The sequence below is a fragment of the Patella vulgata genome, chromosome 7, assembly GCF_932274485.2.
Source record: "Patella vulgata chromosome 7, xgPatVulg1.2, whole genome shotgun sequence".
Classification (NCBI taxonomy): Eukaryota; Metazoa; Mollusca; class Gastropoda; family Patellidae; genus Patella; species Patella vulgata.
The window spans coordinates 1253540-1273041 of record NC_065885.2 but is presented as its reverse complement, the minus strand read 5'-3'; positions in this window follow the sequence as shown (position 1 = coordinate 1273041).

The following is a 19502-nucleotide window of genomic DNA, read 5'->3' as shown; positions in this document are numbered from 1 at the left end:
TTTGACTTCTGTGAATAATAATAAATTATTAATGATAATTTGTCGAGGTCAAAAATTTAATACCTAAAAAATAATAAGGAAACACAAAAATCAAAATGATGGATTTCCTAGCATAGCAAAAAAAACCCAAAATATACTAAAAATGCTATGAACTACCAAACAATGAAATAAGATCTGAAAGTTGTACATATCTTTATAAATATTTTCCTATGGGAATAAAGAAAAAATGAAAGTTGAGGAAGTTAAGGAAGTCTGAGGAAGTCTGTAGGAAGTTAAACCAACATGTTTTATGGAGATTAATAATTCACATATTGTACATAGTTTGATCCACAGCCACATCAAAGACAAGCGTGAGAATCTTGACATTCCTTCTGTAACCTGGGAAATAACATTATAGACCGATCCCCATGGAAATCTGTTAATACAGGAGAATTCCTTTATAGTAGAACAAGAATGACATCCAGAAACCTTGGTTAGATTAAAGCGCTACAGGTTAGGTAGTGATCAATTAAACTGGTATCCATTTTCTTGAGGGAGCATTACATAGACCATAAGGGGCATTACATAGACCAAAAGGGAGCATTAAACAGACCAAATTTTGCTGGTGGTCAGATTGTAATATTTGGACATTCTTTTATTACTTGAATGCAATTGCATATATAATTTAATTGAAATAATCAATTTGTGAACTAATTTTGTGCATTTTAAATAAATATATTTTATTAAATCGTTTTGTTTATGTTTGAATATTAGTTGATTTCATTGAATTAATATCAGGAAATATTTTACAGAATTAAAATTAGTAAACATTTCATAGGAGATAAAATGTTGATTTATTAGTTTTAGTGTTACCTTCCCGCGTACAAACTGTGTGATTTGATGATATATTTGGACAGATAACATATTCAAACTAAATTATCCATCAAAATTTTTTTTCAAATCTCTCTCAAAACATTTTGGGTATTTTCTAGAGAGTCTAGTATTGTTCTAGTAAGGTTGAGTGTCTCTACTTTCCATATACATATACCATAGAGTCTGTCATTGAGTCAGCTGGCATGGTTTCAATTCCCCGGTTGTACGTGACAAGGAGTAGGGTCACCTGGCCAACCTGGTGGGTTTTCTCCTGGTCCCTGTGTTTACTCCCACTGCTAAAGTAACCTACGCGCAAGAGAATTATTGAAATAAAATTGAACCATGTGTTAGTATCGAAATGACCTAGTTTGTGTCAAGTGGATGTTAAACCCCATTTCTCTCTCTATGTACCATATACATTAGTTTTTTGGGAAAGAAGAACCTGATAAATAGTTTCATGGGAATGTGTCTTTAATTGATATTGAATGACAAGTACTAGAAATAATCAGTTCAATTATAGCCTTGAAAAAACTATCTGAGTTCAAATATTTACGTGAGCATTAAATTTAGGAAATGGATGAATATTGTCCAAAAAACTAACAGCAGTTTTGTTTCTGATTACCTACAACTCTTTACGATTCTGAAATCCTTCATTCATGAGTCACACCAACAGCAGGGTTGGTAGAAGTTTGTGTCAGGTTTTTCCAGTTACAGGTTAAATGTGTTGTTTTGTTGACTTGAAGAAATAACTAGCACGCCCTAAAGGCCATCGGAGATATAAAAATCCTGTTTGTTCTACTGGAGGCGTATTGTTGTACAGTGTTGCTCTTGTTAATGATTACTAGTAAAACCAAACGGACAAACACGACTGATAACCTTTAAAGATACGGATACAGTGGATGTAATTTTGAGGTTTTTTACTATAAAGTATAAAATTACCTGTTTTTCTGAGTCTTTCTTCTTTTAATTACAGGTGTGTCTGGACATTTTGGTTTATGGGTCAAATCTGGGATATACTATTACTTTTATTACAAATCATTTATTAAATTAAGGATGAATTATCAGCCTAATGTTTGGCCTCAAAATGTTATATTAAACATTAATTAGACATTTATTCACATGCCAAGTCCATAATCAACTCACTAGTGCTTCAGATGGTTTGGATTTTCAACAGATTTAAACATGAATGTCCGTTAATAAGTTAACAACAGTAGCAAGGACAATCAAGACTAGATACTTTTCTTCAAACTCTGCTCAGAATGAAGTAATTTGACTGAAATTTTCAACGTATTCCCTTTTCATTATCAATTTTTGAACTATTATAGGGAGAACGACCCGCTCTTTATCTATGAGGTCCATAAATGACGTTAAAATTATAGATAAACACATAAACAGTTTTCAATAACAATACAATAAATAAAATATTGAATAACCCAACCAAATTTTTCCAAACAGGAATATTTGATGGGTTGATGAAAACTATCCATGTTTGCTTTCCTATTGGTTCTTTCATAAGATTTACTGTTTAGCGTATCTTTGCTTTAGTGTGTTTCGTTTACATGTAATTTGATCGGGAGACGTGTTTGTCGATGTTAACCGACAACACTGCAAGAATTGGCCGTGGCACTGCAAGAGGAGTGGGTCAGATTGCCCCAAATCGTGATTGGATGGTTGATTAGGAGCATGCCACGATGAATTGCTGAATGTCTGAGGATTGGTAGAGCAATTACTCATTATTAAGACGAAAATCAAAAACATCCATTTTCACTTTTGACGGTGTATCTTTTTGTGCGTGAAATGGGGCCATTATCACCATACACTGGTTACTTCTAAGAAAAACAGCAGTGCATTGTATTGTTTCTGAATATCTCCTACTTTTTTTTTAAAAAGAGTATATAAATGGGCTTAGAATTATAAAGATACATGAACTTTCAATAACATTAAAATATACAATAATCTGCCCAAAATTTGCCAGAGGTTAGTCTGTGATATCTGGTCCAATAATTATATTGATTGATAAAATCAAGAAGTCAGTGTCGTAAAGAATTCAGTGCCGTATAAAATCAATGTACAGTCGTAATTTTATTGTTATTATTATGAAAACCTGAATCTGAGAATGTGTAACAGATCCTCTTGATGAAAGAAAACTTGAGGAAGGGTCTGCTGCCTTTCATTTAGCCCCTGCACATGCTAACCATTCGGCCATCCAACCCCACAAGTGAACTTGAAGAAGGGTTGATTTCTGTTGAAACTATTTTAATGAGTAAGGTAATACTAATTAGAGGAGATTACCTGGTATCATATTACCATAGTTACCTGTAAAAAATGACAGACTAGAGTTTTATATTTGTTTATTTGATGGGTGAAGGTCTTTAGCCAGATTAAAGGACGAGCTGTCTTAAGACAAGAATAAAAACAATCACTGAAAGACAAACTCAGTCACTGTATGGTGAACGCTGATTTCCCATGAGAAACATGACGAGAGTAAGAGGCCTTAAACACTTTAAAGATTTTGTTGTCCCCATATACAGTATAAGTAATTCAAAATATAAACACTAATAAATACTATAATGATAATAGTTTTTCTGTGGTGCCCCCATTCCCATGATGGCCTAAGCATGTGATTAATTTGCTTAATGGTTAATCCAGCACTGTATATAGACATAACATAATGAAAGGGTCTATTTCAAGGCCACAATTTGAAATTTTGAAGAAAATGACCACCTCAGCACAATGGGCCTAATATAGCTCCTTCCATAGCGGCCCAAGCTTTTGTTATTGAGGAACAAGATGTCGTGGAGACATAAAACCAAATATTTATATCATTAGGGATGCCAGGGTACTCTCAAAGAAATTTAGGGCTGCGTGGAACATGTTAGTCAAGCCACGGTATATCTTTGACACTGGTTGAGCAAAATGATTGAGGTAATGAAGATCAGAATGGGCCAATAGCGTTAGAAACCACACTGAAACCCATGGGGGGTAGCGCAATAACTGGAAACCCATGGGGGTAGCGCAATAACTGGAAACCCATGACGTAAAGCTTGCCATTGCTCCCTTGATATATTAAAGATACATGATGTAAGAGTTGGCCAATCTTGCTATAATAGTTCAAAAATAGATAATGCAAAATGAATATACTGAAAATTTATTTCAAATTACTTTATTCAGAGCAACGTTATCACTGTTCGTAGTTTTGACAACATATGTGTGTATTAATTGTATATTATCGTAACCGTGATACTGGTATATTCGAGACTTAGCCTTGTTTTTTGATTTTTAAATTAAATCATTAAATGGCCAAACTGTTCTAATCTACTTAAAATCGGAGCCATTCAATGGTCTAGAGAGTTGATTATGGTCTTGTAGTGTTAATAAATGTCTAATTAATAATTTATATAACAAATAAGGCCTAATGATAGACCTGCAATGGGCAGATTTAGCTCTTGAATAATACCTTGTGGGTTTTCTCGCGGTCCTCCGATTTCCTCCCACTACTAAAGACCCCTAGACGCAAGCGAATTATTGAAATAAAATTGAACCATAGTTTGTGTCGAGTGGATATTAAACTCTCTCTCTCTCTATCTCTCTCTCTCTCTCTCAGTATATAGTGATATATTGTTCTTGTTATACTACCCAGATGTTATAATCTTGTTTGGTGTGAAATCTAACAGGTGATGGACTAAAAACATGACTTTTTTTTATCTATAAGTAGAAGACAACAATTGAAGTTTGTTTTTCCTATAAACTGGCGTTGTTCCCACAGTGAGATAATTTTCAAGGGTTTATAAACACAGGAAATTTAAATACAACAAACCTGTCTGAGATTCAGGTAAATATATTATTTGTCAGTTCATTTATCTTCTGGAATCAAAGTTCCAAGATGTTGCTCAGTTTTGTAATAGGTGTTGTGTATTCTCTGGAACATGCAGTACCACTTTTCATCTGTTTTGTGATAGGTGTTGTGTCTGCTCTGGAACATACAGTACCACTTTTAATCTGTTTGGTGATAGGTGTTGTGTATGCTCTGGAACATGCAGTACCACTTTTCATCTGTTTTGTGATAGGTGTTGTGTCTGCTCTGGAACATACAGTACCACTTTTAATCTGTTTGGTGATAGATGTTGTGTATGCTCTGGAACATGCAGTACCACTTTTCATCTGTTTCGTGATAGATGTTGTGTATGCTCTGGAAAATGCAGTACCACTTTTCATCTGTTCACAAAGTTTAATGTTTTACCATCTGCTCTTCTTCAACTTCTGGGGCCACGGTGGCTCAGTGAGTAAGATGCTAGCCCGCTAGCCCGGATGTCTCAGGTTTGCTCCCGTTGTTGGCCGAGAAAGTTCATCTAGATTTTCCAGCATGGTTTCCCCTTGTCAGTGGTGCAGGATGAAGGGCCTGACAAGGACATCTGCTGTCTAGTTGTTTGGATGGTAAAAAAAACATGTAGTTTAACCTCAGTTTTTCATACCCTTTCGAAAAAAAAAATCCAAAGTTCCTACCAAAGGATTTGAACTCGAGAGATTCTAGATGAGAGTCCAGTGCCCTTTACAACCACAGTAGTTTGGGTTGTGTTAAAATTTGGGCCCCAGCCTAATTTGGGCCCTGAGCAAAGCCGGGTGTCCTGCTTGTTCAATATAAAGTACAAACTCTTCAATAGTCAGTGACCTCGAAATTTATTGATGTAAAATAATGAGAATTAATTATTGATATTTGATTACTGAGTGTAATAAATGATATTTATTCAATGATTTGTCGTCGTCCTCCCTGACTCGTTGATTAGTTATAATCAATATCAGGTTATTCATATGAAACATATCTCGAGTAATACCGTGATTTATTTGTGATGAAATATCAATTTATCAGTATTTAGTTGACGATAATCAGATTAAAACTTGGTCGTGTTGGGTATTGACAATCTATTGATCTTATGTATTCTTTCAAGTGATTCTAATTTTAGAAGTAGTAGCATTACACTATTAATGCTATCTTCAGAAAAATTGTTTGGCCTTTTTTTTATAGGTCCCACATTGACAGATTGTCGTATATCCATCAGCCATCCACAATTGTTTATGAACATTCTACAGACTCAAAGTTTTCATCCAATCTTTTTAGAATTTATATACATGTATATTGTTGACAGAGGGAGACACAGAAGTCATTGATTGCTTCTATAGTTATGGCCCTTGTTTCTTCTCTGGGCATCAGTTTTGTTAACCTGGCAACCTATCTTTCATTTTTGGCATTGTCTTACTATCCAACTATTTAGTGTAGATTACCCAAGTAATCGATGTTTCCCTTATAGCACACTGCATACTACGTGGCAGTTGGTGCAGAAAAGTAGGACGCTAAACCCCATTTTATTTCATGTAGGGTTGAAAAGAATATATGGGGAATATGTTATTATAAGGAAGAAAGGAAGATGTAAGGCTAGATGTGTTAATATTTAAAGATAAGATTATTTATTATTTGATGATGGTGTAAAGACTATCAGTGTAGAAATGTCAACATTTGACCAGAATTATTAAATAAACTAATACAAGATGACCACCTCCATGATAATATATATATATATAGTGACCACCCCTGTGTCAATAATAGGTGTGACAGGTGTCCTACTATACACACTGACCAGTTCTATGTCAATATATAAATAGGTTTTAGATTCTAGCAAATAATCACACAAACAGTTCTTAATTTGTACATAATCTACAAGTCCAGCTGTGTTGTTTTTAATGCAAGAACTTTGCTTTTCCACAAAACAAGGGTTAATGGTAGATGGTTTATAAACAAGCTATGGCTGATTTCTACTGATAACTCTACAGGCCTACAATAACAACCATATACTTGATAAAGATGAGAGTATCATCGTGGAAACGTTGCATGTTAATAAACCAGTAATTGTTATCCATAAATAGTGTTAGTTGTTACTGTTCAATTAATAAATGCCACTTAAAGAGGTAATAACAATTAACCCTAATATAAAACATATCACTAAATGTTAATGTCTTGTTTTTGAGATAATTTTCTTGACATATGGATTAAAGGTCAGCAACTGATTCTAACCTCTTGGGGATTTAACCTTATACTGTTCTGCTCCGACTGGGCTAATGAAGACAGACATACGGCATATAGTGTGCTATGAGGAAATCTTGCCCTGACAGTGGTCCCACGCTCTACTCTTACATCAAATTCCAATTGTCAAGGTTTCTTTTACGTACTACACACCAATGTGTACAGGGATGGGACCACAGTTTTACATCTCATCCGAACAACTAGAGCCTGGTTCTTGCCAGACCATTCGTCCTGCACCACTGGCAAGAGGTGTAATTCTAAAAGAACCATGCAGAGGTAGATTATCTCAGTTTATAAACAAAGAGTACATGGGACCTTAGTTTTTGTCCCATCCAAACGACTAGACACTGATAAGAGGTAAAATTCTAAAAGATGGATGTAGAGATAGATTATCATGGTTTCACATTCTTATGAAATAAATCAGGTCAAGTTTATAAACAAACCTTCAGGTATTTAATAACAAAACTTTTAAACCTAATGTATGTTAATATCTTGTTTTACTGGGGTAACTGATAACCTTTGACCTCTGACCTTTCTTATCACAATGTAAACTAGAAGGCTCTCCTGTGGTTTTTGTGGTTTTCTATTTTTTGTTGTTTAAGTACCTCCATGAGGAGATATCAAATTCGGTTAAATTGACTTTGATAGATGTCAGACTAAAGGAATGACAAAAACTTGTCTGTTATCGTTAGTTTGCTCAGAGTAAAATGATTGACAAGGCTAAATGGTTGTGTGTAAGTTTTTTTATTTTCTCTTTTTTTAGACTTATTATCACTTGTGAAAAAAAAATCCTGATCATTTTAAGTACTGAAGATTCGATTTAAAGTGGTAGTGAGTCGTATTAAGTCTGAATATATGAAATGGGTTTAACGTCCTACTGTTCTGCTCTGACTAGGTTAATGAAGACTGTATTTAGTCAGAATAATTTTCAGCTTTTAAAGATATTTCACATAAACATTGATTGAAAGTTGAGTAAATTTTTAACTTAAGTTGGAGAACTCAGAGCCTGGTACTTATAATATTTTTACTTAAAATCCCATTGTTTATCTCTCTATGAGGTCACTGAAATGGTTCAATTCCATTGAGTATTTACAAAGATATGTTGAATTGAAATATCATCTATCTATGTTTCTTGCTAATAATCTTGGTACCATTTTGTTGTCGGCGACAATAATTGATCAGCCTATTTTAAATCCGATTGATTTCAAGTTGGAGGGTTATTTGCATTAACGACAGATGCATTAACACATAGTTACTGTAAGATGAATTTTGAGGATTCTTTGAATAACTCAGTTAATGTTACAGGAGTATATCTTTTAAGTGTGGGTGGGTTGGATGGCCGAATTGTTAGCATGTGCGCATTGTATCATAAGGTCTGTCATTGAGTCAGCTGGCATGGTTTTGATTCCCCGGTTGTACATGACAAGGAGTAGGGTCGCCTGTCCAACCTCATGGGTTTTCTCTGGGTCCTCCAGTTTCCTCCCACTGCTAAAGACCCCCTACACAGAAGCGAATTATTGAAATAAAATTGACCCATATGTCAGTCTCGAAATGACCTAGTTTGAGTTGAGTGGAGGTTAAATCTCTCTCTCTCTCTCTCCCTCTCTCTCTCTCTCTCTCTTTAAAGTGTTATGGATTGAAGACATGAAAACACAAGTTTTTATCGCTAGTTGTCGAGAAATCTGATTGATAGTACTAAGTAGTTACTAATGGGCATGTCAGGTTTTTTCAAGAGTTAAATTTTCTATGTGTTTTATACATAGATATATCAATAATTTTAAAAGCTCAGTTTGTTTGACAAAAGACAGCCTTAAGGGTTTCTATTTCTTCCACTGATGTTTTATATGATTATTTTGTAGTGAAATCGAGAAATATTTTGCCATATGAAGGAATCGAAATCCCTTGCAACCTGAAACATTGAAAGTTGAATCTCTTAAAATAATTGAGGGAGTTTGGTTGACCGAATGGTCTAACATGCACTTTAGATCATTAGGACTATGATTGGGTCAAGTGGCATGGTTGTGATTCCCAGTTTGTGTATGACAGGTCACCACACCAACCTCAAACCTTGTGGGTTTTCTCCGGGTCATCCAGTTTCCCCTCTACTGCTAAAGACCCCTCTTTCTTTAACTCTCTGGGATATTATCTAACGATTTCTCATTCTAACTGGGATATTATTATTCCAAAATTGCCCCTATACCCTATTCTGTCACTCAGTAGACCTAATATCTCCCAGTCCGTTTTAATGCATCTTCGAGATCAGGGTCTCAGAACCTTTTTAGTTAGTAAATTAAAAAATAATGATGAACACACTACCTGATCGAAAGCTTGATTTTTCGTGGATTTTTTATTTGGTACAATTTGCTGATTGTCACAAACTTTTGAAGATTGATGAAGTGATTACTATTAGGGGTTGAGTCATAAAGGGTCAATATTTTTCATTCATTCATCTAGAGTCATAAAGGGTCATTCATCTTTGGGGGAAGATGAGTTTATAGTTACACATAATTAAATAATATTTGTCAAGCCTATCAAATGATTCTCATGAAAATTAATTATTAGATTTTTTCTTGAGAGAAATATAGAGTTTGTATGAGGTCATGAGGTCATGTGTTATTTTAAAAAAAAGTCAGTTTATGACTAACGAAGAGGATATAGATTAATCATTATTAAACAATTTTTGTCAAGTGGAACAAATATCACATAGATATACACCTTATAAAAATACACTTGGGTTCATCTTGTTTTTGTGAGAACAGGGATTGTGAATAAGGTTGTTAATAATCAGTTTTGTAGCCATTGAGGATGTTTTAGGTTTTAACTGGCCAGAGTTCATCAAATTCCAGTGAAAGATATATAAGACATCTAAGTTACAATTTTAATCTGATTTTGATTTGATGAAACTTAAAATGTATTTTTATAAACCAAAGATCTTGGTTCATTTCGATATTAAACCATAACTGCCTGGATTATGTCCCCTGATTGTACAAAAATGTGGGCATATATTGCATGGCAAATGCTTGTTTTTCATCCAATCAAATAGTTTCATTGATTATGTTCATTTGTAAACAGGGTTCGGTTGAAAGACCGTTTCTACTGCACCACTGACTTAAAGGGAAACCATATCATAAAATCCAGGATAGAAACTTTGATACAATACATATTGAGTCAACTCCTTTAGTGTGAGAGAGAGAGAGAGAGAGAGAGAGAGAGAGAGTTTAACGTCCTCTTGACACAAACTAGGTCATTTCGGGACTAACACGTGGTTCAATTTTATTTCCATAATTCGCTTGCACGTAGAGGTCTTTAGCAGTGGAAGGAAATCGGAGGACCCAGAGAAAACCCACGAGGTTGGACAACTGTTTTAGTAAAATCAGGATAAATACTATAGGTAATAATAACTTGTATATTCCAGGTAGATATAATTATTCAGGTGTAGATCAATAGAAATAATATTTGATCTGTCTATGACTCATCCCATCTTATTTGATTAAACTATTGATTCAATATATATTGATAAGGCTATTATTAGAGTAGGTCAGTTGTCAGATTTAATTATTTAAGCTTTACTAGATCATGGGGTTGTTATTAATCTAAGGTTATCAAAGGTGTGGTGCGAGTTGGGTGCCCTAATGGTGTTGTTATTAATCTAATGTTATCCGGGGGGGGGGGGGGTGTTATTAAAGGGGCGTGGTGCGAGTTGGGTACCCTAATGGTGTTGTTATTAATCTAATGTTATCCAAGGGGTGTTATTAAAGGGGCGTGGTGAGAGTTGTGTGTGCCCTAATGGGGTTGTTATTAATCTAATGTTATCCAAGGGGTGTTATTAAAGGGGCGTGGTGAGAGTTGTGTGTGCCCTAATGGGGTTGTTATTAATCTAATGTTATCCAAGGGGTGTTATTAAAGGGGCGTGGTGAGAGTTGTGTGTGCCCTAATGGGGTTGTTATTAATCTAATGTTATCCGGGGGGGGGGGGGTGTTATTAAAGGGGCGTGGTGAGAGTTGTGTGCCCTAATGGTGTTGTTATTAATCTAATGTTATCTGGGGGTATCGTGAGAGACTCTCAACTGAGAGTGCGTTGAGTGCTCTGATGGTCTAATGCACATGCTTTAGATCATAAGATCTGTCATTGAGTCAAGTGGCATGGTTTCGATTCCCCAGCTTGTGCGTGGGTTTTCTCTGAAATGAAATGGGGTTTAACATCCTACTGTTCTGCTCCAAACTGGGCTAATGATGACAGATTTTTTTTCTGAGTTCATCAGAATTCTCCAACTGTTAAAGTAGTGTTTTTACCTGTATTATTACACCTGCCATAAAGTCGTACAGTTCAACAAACATACATTAGAATTAAATCTATTTACAATAGAAATGTCCGCAGGCCTGTTATTTATGTGCACTGTCAATTTGTACTCAGTGCAATCTGAATGAATAAACTTTTCTCTTGACAAAAGAATGGTTAAAAACACCAAACATATTTACTGACCTGTTGTCCGTGACATCTAAGCCCCCTATGTACCTTATTTCTCAGGAGCTTTGATGGAGAATTGTAAGTAGTGATGGTCTGTGATGTTCTTATCACCACACTGTAATAGAAAAGTCAGACTGTTACTTGCTTTAATAAATTTACTGTCTAATTTACTAATTAAATTCACTAATTTCACTGCCTCGTCTCCATATTGATGACGAATATCTTCTTTGACACATATAATAAACACAAAAACATAATATGGAATACCATTACTCTTTTAATTAAAGCGACATTTCGTTGTATATAAAAATCAAAAAAGGTATTTCATAGTTTATGCTATAGACGAAGAAGAAGAAACTTTATTGCATAAAAAGCTTACAAGGTTATGTGCATATACAAATAAAAAATAATAGAAATATACATGAAACAAAGGATACATATATACACGTACATAATTATACAAAGATACACAACTTTACAAAGACATAATAAACGAATTGTATGCAATAGCTGCTAAACTTTTTAAAATTACTATATTTTTTATTCATCATCAGTATTTTAAATTGTTGTAAATCATTCAGTTTATAAAAATTTGGTTCCCAAAATAGAATTAATCTGAACAGCTCTTTTCTTTTGTCATCTTTAATCTAGAATACTGATGGCCAGAATTTGATTTTTAGTGAAACAGTGTTTAATTTGCTCGGTAGCTGTCCGTCAAATATTTTTACGATTGTTAACATCTGTAGATAGGCTACAGATTCTTGAAACTAAAGCGATATAATCTGATCGTAAAGACAAGTGATTGCTTTGGTCAGTGGCTGTCCATCAAAGATTTTTACGAAAGATAGATCGGTACAGATACTTGAAACCGAAGTGTTATAATTTGATCTTAAAGAGAAGCAATATCTTTGGTCAGTAGCTGTCCGTGAAGTGTTTTTACGATGTTAAACACCTGTAGATGGCGTAGTGATACGACAGGTACTACTTCATCTTCTGTCTATCTTTATTACCTCTACTCCAGATTTTACAGGATCTACTTGATACAATGTTCATACTCCTTATCATTAAAATATGATTATAGATCACGTTTGATTTAAAGTTCTTTACAATCTCATGGAGAATAAAGGGAGCAGAAGGGTTGAGGTGAGATGAAATGAAAAGGGTGTTTTATGTCCTACTTTTCTGCTCCGACTGGGATAATAAGAAAACATGCAGAGTGCTATGAAGGAAATTTTGGCACAACAGTTGGGTTTCTACTCAATTTGATTTTAATTTCAACTGTCAGAGAAGATGTAGCTTTAAAAATCATGAAGAACTTTCTCGGCCAATACTGAGATCGCATCAGTGATCCCCGGGCACTAATGAACATATATAGCTTATACTTTGAACTTTATGTCAGACATTTATTAAAAACATCATTTATAACACTGCAGATGCACAGATCTGTGCCAGGATAAATGACCGACACCAGACAGATTGTATCAGACAAATCGTGAATTTGTGCCTATCAATGTCTGTGACTGGTGCCTTATTTCCAGGCTTGTGTATGTTAGTCTAAATAAACAACCCAATTGAAATAAGATAAATTAATTGAAAAGGGGTTTAACGTCCTACTGTCTGCTCCGACTGGGCTACTGAAGACAGGCATACACTGTACAATGTGTTTTAAGGGAAATTTTGCCCGAAAAGCAGTGCTAAGGCCTACTCTTATATCAAATTCCAACTGCCAAGGTTCTTTTTATTCCCTGACAGACCCTCAGTACGACCTAATTATATTTGAAGTAGATCCTTATAATTAAAATTTTGTCTGGTTGTGTGTGAGAGAGAGACTGACACAAAACAGGTCATTTTGGGAACAATATGTGGTTCAATTTCATTTCAATAATCCGCATAATGTGCATACAGAATGTTTGGCAGTGGGGGGAAACCGGGGGACCTGGAGAAAACTCATGAGGTTGAACAGGCGATCCTACTCTTTTTTGCACGCAAGCTTGGTATTTGATTCAAATGACAGACCTTATGAACTAAAGCCTATGTGTTAGACTGCTCGGACACCTAACCCCACCAGGTTGTGAAAACCATTAGAATAATACAGCAGGTGCCCTCATTAAATCAAAAAGTTTAAAGATAATATTCACCTGAGTAGAAATATTTGGCCCCAGGTGGGGTGATTATTTTAACCAAATGTTTTTTGTACACAATAAGTTAGCACAAATTAAACATAGATTTTAAACTAGGTATAAAAATGTCGAGTGCCCAAGGGCGTTGATTTGTTTAGTTAAAAGAAAGTTTACCTCTAATTACACCAATACATGGTTGACTGATTTTCTTGGACACTTAAAAAAATAAACAGCTATTGATTGGTAAATATTGACTTCTGGTGTGGATATTAGAGGGCTGTTGATGAGTTAAAGGACTGGACTTTTGACTGGATTGTACCTCATTTGAATCCAGGTGTGAGTAGGGAAAAAGATACAGGATTACCGTTACTTTTAATTTAATGGGCCGGTCACACAGGCTTCCGCGAGTTGATCACGTGTAATTTTGCTATAAATTTTGCAAATTTTTTCTACACGCGGTGAAAATCAACCAATTTGTCTCAGACATGCTGGACACGCGAATGACAAGTGGACCACACGCGCGCGTGTGCATCGCGTGTCCACCACGAGTCCTCCGTGTGTGAGCGCTTGTGGTCAGAAAATGGGGTCACACGCAGCGCGTGTGTATCACTTGTGCTCCACATGTGCTCCGCGTGTGAATCACGTGCCGATCACTTGTGCTCCGCTTGCCGCCCGCGTGTATAAAAGCCGCCGCGTCCGGTGTTCTTGATCACAACTGATGAAAAATGGCCCACACGCGATCTTTTTATAGCAGAAATAACTAGTGGTACAAACGAGATTGGGTCGTGGACGACACGCGAATCAGTCGTGGTTCAATCGCGATTCAACGCGAAAACACGCGAATGGCCCGCGGATGACTCGTGACACAATCCCTGAGGAAGCCTTTTACACGTGGAGCACACGCTATCACAGGTGGTAGGAACGCTGTAGACACGCGGATCACAAGTGGATGACAAGTGCTACACACGCAGTCACACGAAGAAATTTTGCGTTTGCCCGCGAGTGACCACTTGTCGTCCACTTGTGATCCGCGAGTGTACCACGTGTTATCGCGTTTGGCCCGCGTTTGTACAGCGTTTACACCACGTGTGCGACACGCGGTGGCCGTTGCGCCTAATTTTTGTGCTGCTCAAAAATAAAATCGGACTCCGTGCGCGTGTAAAATTTTTCGCGCGTGTGCGCACTTGTTATTCGCGAGTCCACCACGTTTCATTCACGTGTCATTCACTTGTGACCGCGCTTACTTCGCGTTTGACAGTTCTTCCTCGCGATACACTCGTGATCAACTCGCGGAAGCCTGTGTGACCGGCCCTTAAAACATTTGCTTCTGAAAAGAGCAATCAAGTCTTTTTTTTGTTTTTAATTATTTTTATTCCCAAAGAAATAGGAAGTAAACATTTTAACGAGTTTTAAAAACAAAATTTCAAATTTGAGTGTCCTAAAGCCTTGTATCATCAAGAGCAGGTTTTATTTAAAATACTGTAAATATGATCAAATAGACATGTTAATAATGGACTGGGTGATCTCTCAGGTGTTAAAGTACCTGTTTACATTATGACTGGTTCTTCTTTTAAACAGGTGGTTGGGTGGCCTTAGATCATAAGGTCTGTCATTGAGTCACCTGGGGTGGTTTCGATTCCCCACTTGTACGTGACAAGGAGTAGCATCCTCCCACTGCTAAAGGCCCCTATATGGCGAGTGTAGTTAATTAAAATTGAACCATTTGTTAGTCCTGAAAGGATCAAGTTCGTGTGGAGTGTAGTTACTCCTCATGGGTTTTCTCCTGGTCCTCCGGTTTCCTTCCACTGCTAAAGACCCCTACGTGCAAGCGAATTAATGAAATAAAATTGAACCATACATGTATGTTAGGCCCGAAATGACCTATTTGTGTCAAGTGGAGGTTAAACTCTGTCTCTCTCTCTCTCTCTCCTCTCACCAGGTGATAAATTGTGTTTACAAATGACAGGTAGATATTATTGTAGGTGTGTTAACGAGTATACAGGTAAAAATATAGGTGACATATTTCTGTATGTAGGTTTAGAATGATTGACAGGGGTATGACAGGTAGATCAAGGTGATCATATTGGTGACTAATTATCTGGTTGTTTTTCATCCACGTTTTCAAAGAAAAATGATAGAGAGAGAAAAATGTGGTTTAAAATCCAATTTACACAAACTATGTCATTTTAGACTAACATATGGTTCAATTTTATTTCAATAATTCCCTTGCGTGTAGGGGTCTTTAGCCGTGGAAGGAAACTGAAGGACCCGGAGAAAACTTACGAGATTGAACAGACGACCCTACTCCTTGCCACGTTCAACCAGGGAATCAAAACCACGCCAGTTGACTCTTTCACAGGCCTTATGATACAATGTGCATGCGCTAACCATTCAGCCATCCAACCCTAATTTAAAATTGATAACACTCTTAGATTTTAGGCCTAAAACTACAAGGATGATGAACCAGCTGATTTAACTATGTCGAGTGCATATACACCTAGGTGTGTTATCATAACTTTAAATATTATTCACGGAATAGAAATAAATAAAGATTGTAGAAAATTGGATGCTAGCCAATCAAGTACTTAACTTATATTAAATTATTAGAATATATTGGACTCGAATGATAGGTTAATATATCTTTTAATATAATTGACCGAAGTTACCTGAGAAAAAAATATAATTAACTCTTATCTACTTGAAATATATAAAGGTAAATGTTGTAAAGGTAAATCCAATATTGACATCTGTGTATACGTGTAGGTAATTATAGTTTTGGGTGCTCAGGACAGTGTATGCTTATTCAAGATCATATTAGGATCTTTAGAAACATAGAAAAGGCCTGAAATGTTATATAAACTATTTATTAACATGACAAGACCATATTCAGCTCTCGATGCAATTGAATGCTCGAGATTTTAACTAGAATAAAACGGTTCGCCATTTAAAAATTTAATTTAAAAATGGGAAAGCGAGGATAAGTCCCGATTATACCAGTGCCCTGGTTACCACAATGGACACATCTTGTTAAATCTACAAATAGTGATAACTTGGCTCAGAATGAAGTAATTTGAATGAAATTTTCATTTTACATTATCTATTTTTAAACTATTATAGCAAGAATGGTCAGCTCTTTATCTAAATCTTAATTACATTATATCTTTAGTATCCAATAATCATATGAAAGTGTAAAATAATTTGTTATCTTTCGACATGAAACAAAACTTTGATGTCTATAACCTTGTTTTTTATTATGTCTTGTATTTAATCCCAAGGCTTTACCATCTTTTTAAAATAAAAAAACCATATTACATGAATTATTCTTTAAAAAACATGTTCATTTTAACATATTTCTGATTAGAAAATGAATAAAAGAATATTTTTACAGTTAATATCCTGGGTCGTTCTTTAAATTAAAAAACTGGTAATCATATTAAAAATAAAATATTACATTTATAAACTTTTGTAAAAGAAAATTTGTGAAAATAATTGTTTTCGCTATTGATATGTTTTCCTTGCTACCTCGTGAGTTATCTCAGGTTACCTCCTACTAATAAACACGCAAGCAAATTATTAAAATAGAATTGAACCATATGTTAGTCTCAAAATGATCTAGTATATGTTGAGTGGACATTAAACCCCATTTCTCTCTCTACTTTTTTCTGTCTTTCTCTCCTTCTGTCTCTCTGTATTAGGGGGGTTGGATGGCTGAATGGTTAGCAGATGCGCGCTGTATCATAAAGTCTGTCATTGAGTCAACTGGCGTGGTTTCGAATCCCCGGTTGTACGTGACAAGGAGTAGGGTCACCTGTTCAACCTCGTGGGTTTTCTCCGGGTCCTCCGGTTTCTTCCCACTGCTAAAGACCCCTACGCGCAAGCGAATTATTGAATGAAATAAAAAATTAAAACCATACGTTAGTCCCGAAATGACCTAGTTTGTGTCGAGTGGACATTAAACCCCATTTCTCCCTCTCCCCCTCTCTCTGTGTTTGTCCATCTCACATCGCTAGTTCAGTAGCTTTTGACAGTCTGTCATTATATCCAGGCCTGTATGTTAGGGTATCAAGTATCCGAGAAAAAAAAAAACAACAGAATATTGGACAAAAGAATGACAAAAAAACAAAAACAATCTAGATGTACCAGTAAGTAAATTTTCATCAGATATAGGAGTGACGGTTTTATGGTGGTCTTTTCATGGCCTGAGTCCCTTTTATTAACCGTGAAAAAAAACCAGTTTGTGTAAATCTCTGATCTAAAGAAAATAACACGTTGAATAATTTCCACCCTGTGGAGCACTTTCTATACCTCGACCTTCGACCTTTTGTTATTATTGAGCCAAGTGTTAACACCCTTGCTGTCCATTAACCGTGGTGATCAACTATCGGACCGCACTAAGAATAATAGAAATGTATGTTAATTGATATTTAAAGTAGAAAAAAAACTTGGTCCTCCGGTCGTTACACTTTCTCAAACAAAAAATAAGAATTGTCTTTAATTTCAGTTCTGTATTTTATATTATACATAAATTAGTATTCTTTCATACATTTACATATATATTTGAATTGCTATATGCAAAATTCCTGTGAAATTGCAAAAAATGGAACTGAGATTGCAAAAACCCAATTCTTGATTCTGAGGTTGCAGAAACTGAATTCAATTGCAAAAGTAAATAATTTTTTGTTTATTAGAGTTCATCAGATCTCTGAAATTACCGACTCTGAGATTGCAAAAAACTGAATTAGATTTGCAAAAATACATTTAAGTCAGCACATGGAAATGGAGTTATCTTTTTTTTTTTTTTAAATTCCATGAAAATATGACTAAATATCTGACTAAATAAAAGTATTTTTTTATGGAACGGGAGGAGATCGAAATATGATTGTTATCAGAAAAAGTAAATTATCATGTTAAGTTTATTAAAATTATTATAGACTAATATTCTGAATGTATTTCACAAAATTACAATTTATGTTACCATCATTTTTGCTATTAAATTTTCAATAGTTCTTCTGTTGGCATGGAAACTTGAAATAATAGTTTTTTAGACTAACATTTTGGGTTAATTTCACCAAATTACAGTTATCAACTTTTCTGCATGTAAATTGTGTGTATGAAACCGTTTGATCATTAAAGCTATTTTAGACAACAGTTTACGTGTATTTCACCCAACTGTATTTCGTGTTATATATCGGACTAAATAAAGATATTTTAGACTCAAATTATTGGTTTATTTCACCACATTATTGTTTACCACCAAATTCTCTACATTTGGATTGTTTATATTGGAATTTTGAATATTAAATTAACAATTTTGGGTTAATTTCACGTTATTAAATTAAGTTATTTTAATCGAAAATTATTGGTTTATGTGAACAGATTACTGTTTTTATACTTTTCTCCGTGTAAACAGCCTGTATGATTTAACCATGTAAACAGCCTGTATGATTTAACCATTAAAGTAACGATGCGCCATCCATATCTGTCGCTGAAATATCAAATTTCTTACAGCTTTATTCACATATGAACTCCGATTAATTATTTAACATTTATTAAGAAAACAAAATCAAAATTTTCATGGACAACAAATTGGCAAAACGAGCAGTAGAGATCGATATAATTTCAATTCCACATATCCTTGTAAATACTGAACGATATTGAACCATTTTTGATCTGATATTCCTATTAGAGATTCATCTTTTACGATATTGTAGTCTACAAGTAATTTATATTGTTTAAAATGGCGCTTCGGGACTTTAAAATAAAGACTTTGGATTTATTTCCCTAAATTACAGTTTACGATATTCTAAAACTAAAATTGTTGGTTTATTTCACCAAATTATGGTTGATCACCATTTATTTAAGCTCCAACTAATAACGTGAAATTACACTCTTCATATCACATATTAACCACTTTAAATGACCGTCTTTAGTTTTTTATCAGATATGTTAATTGACAGGTAGAGAAAAGGTGATCTGCGTCAACCCAC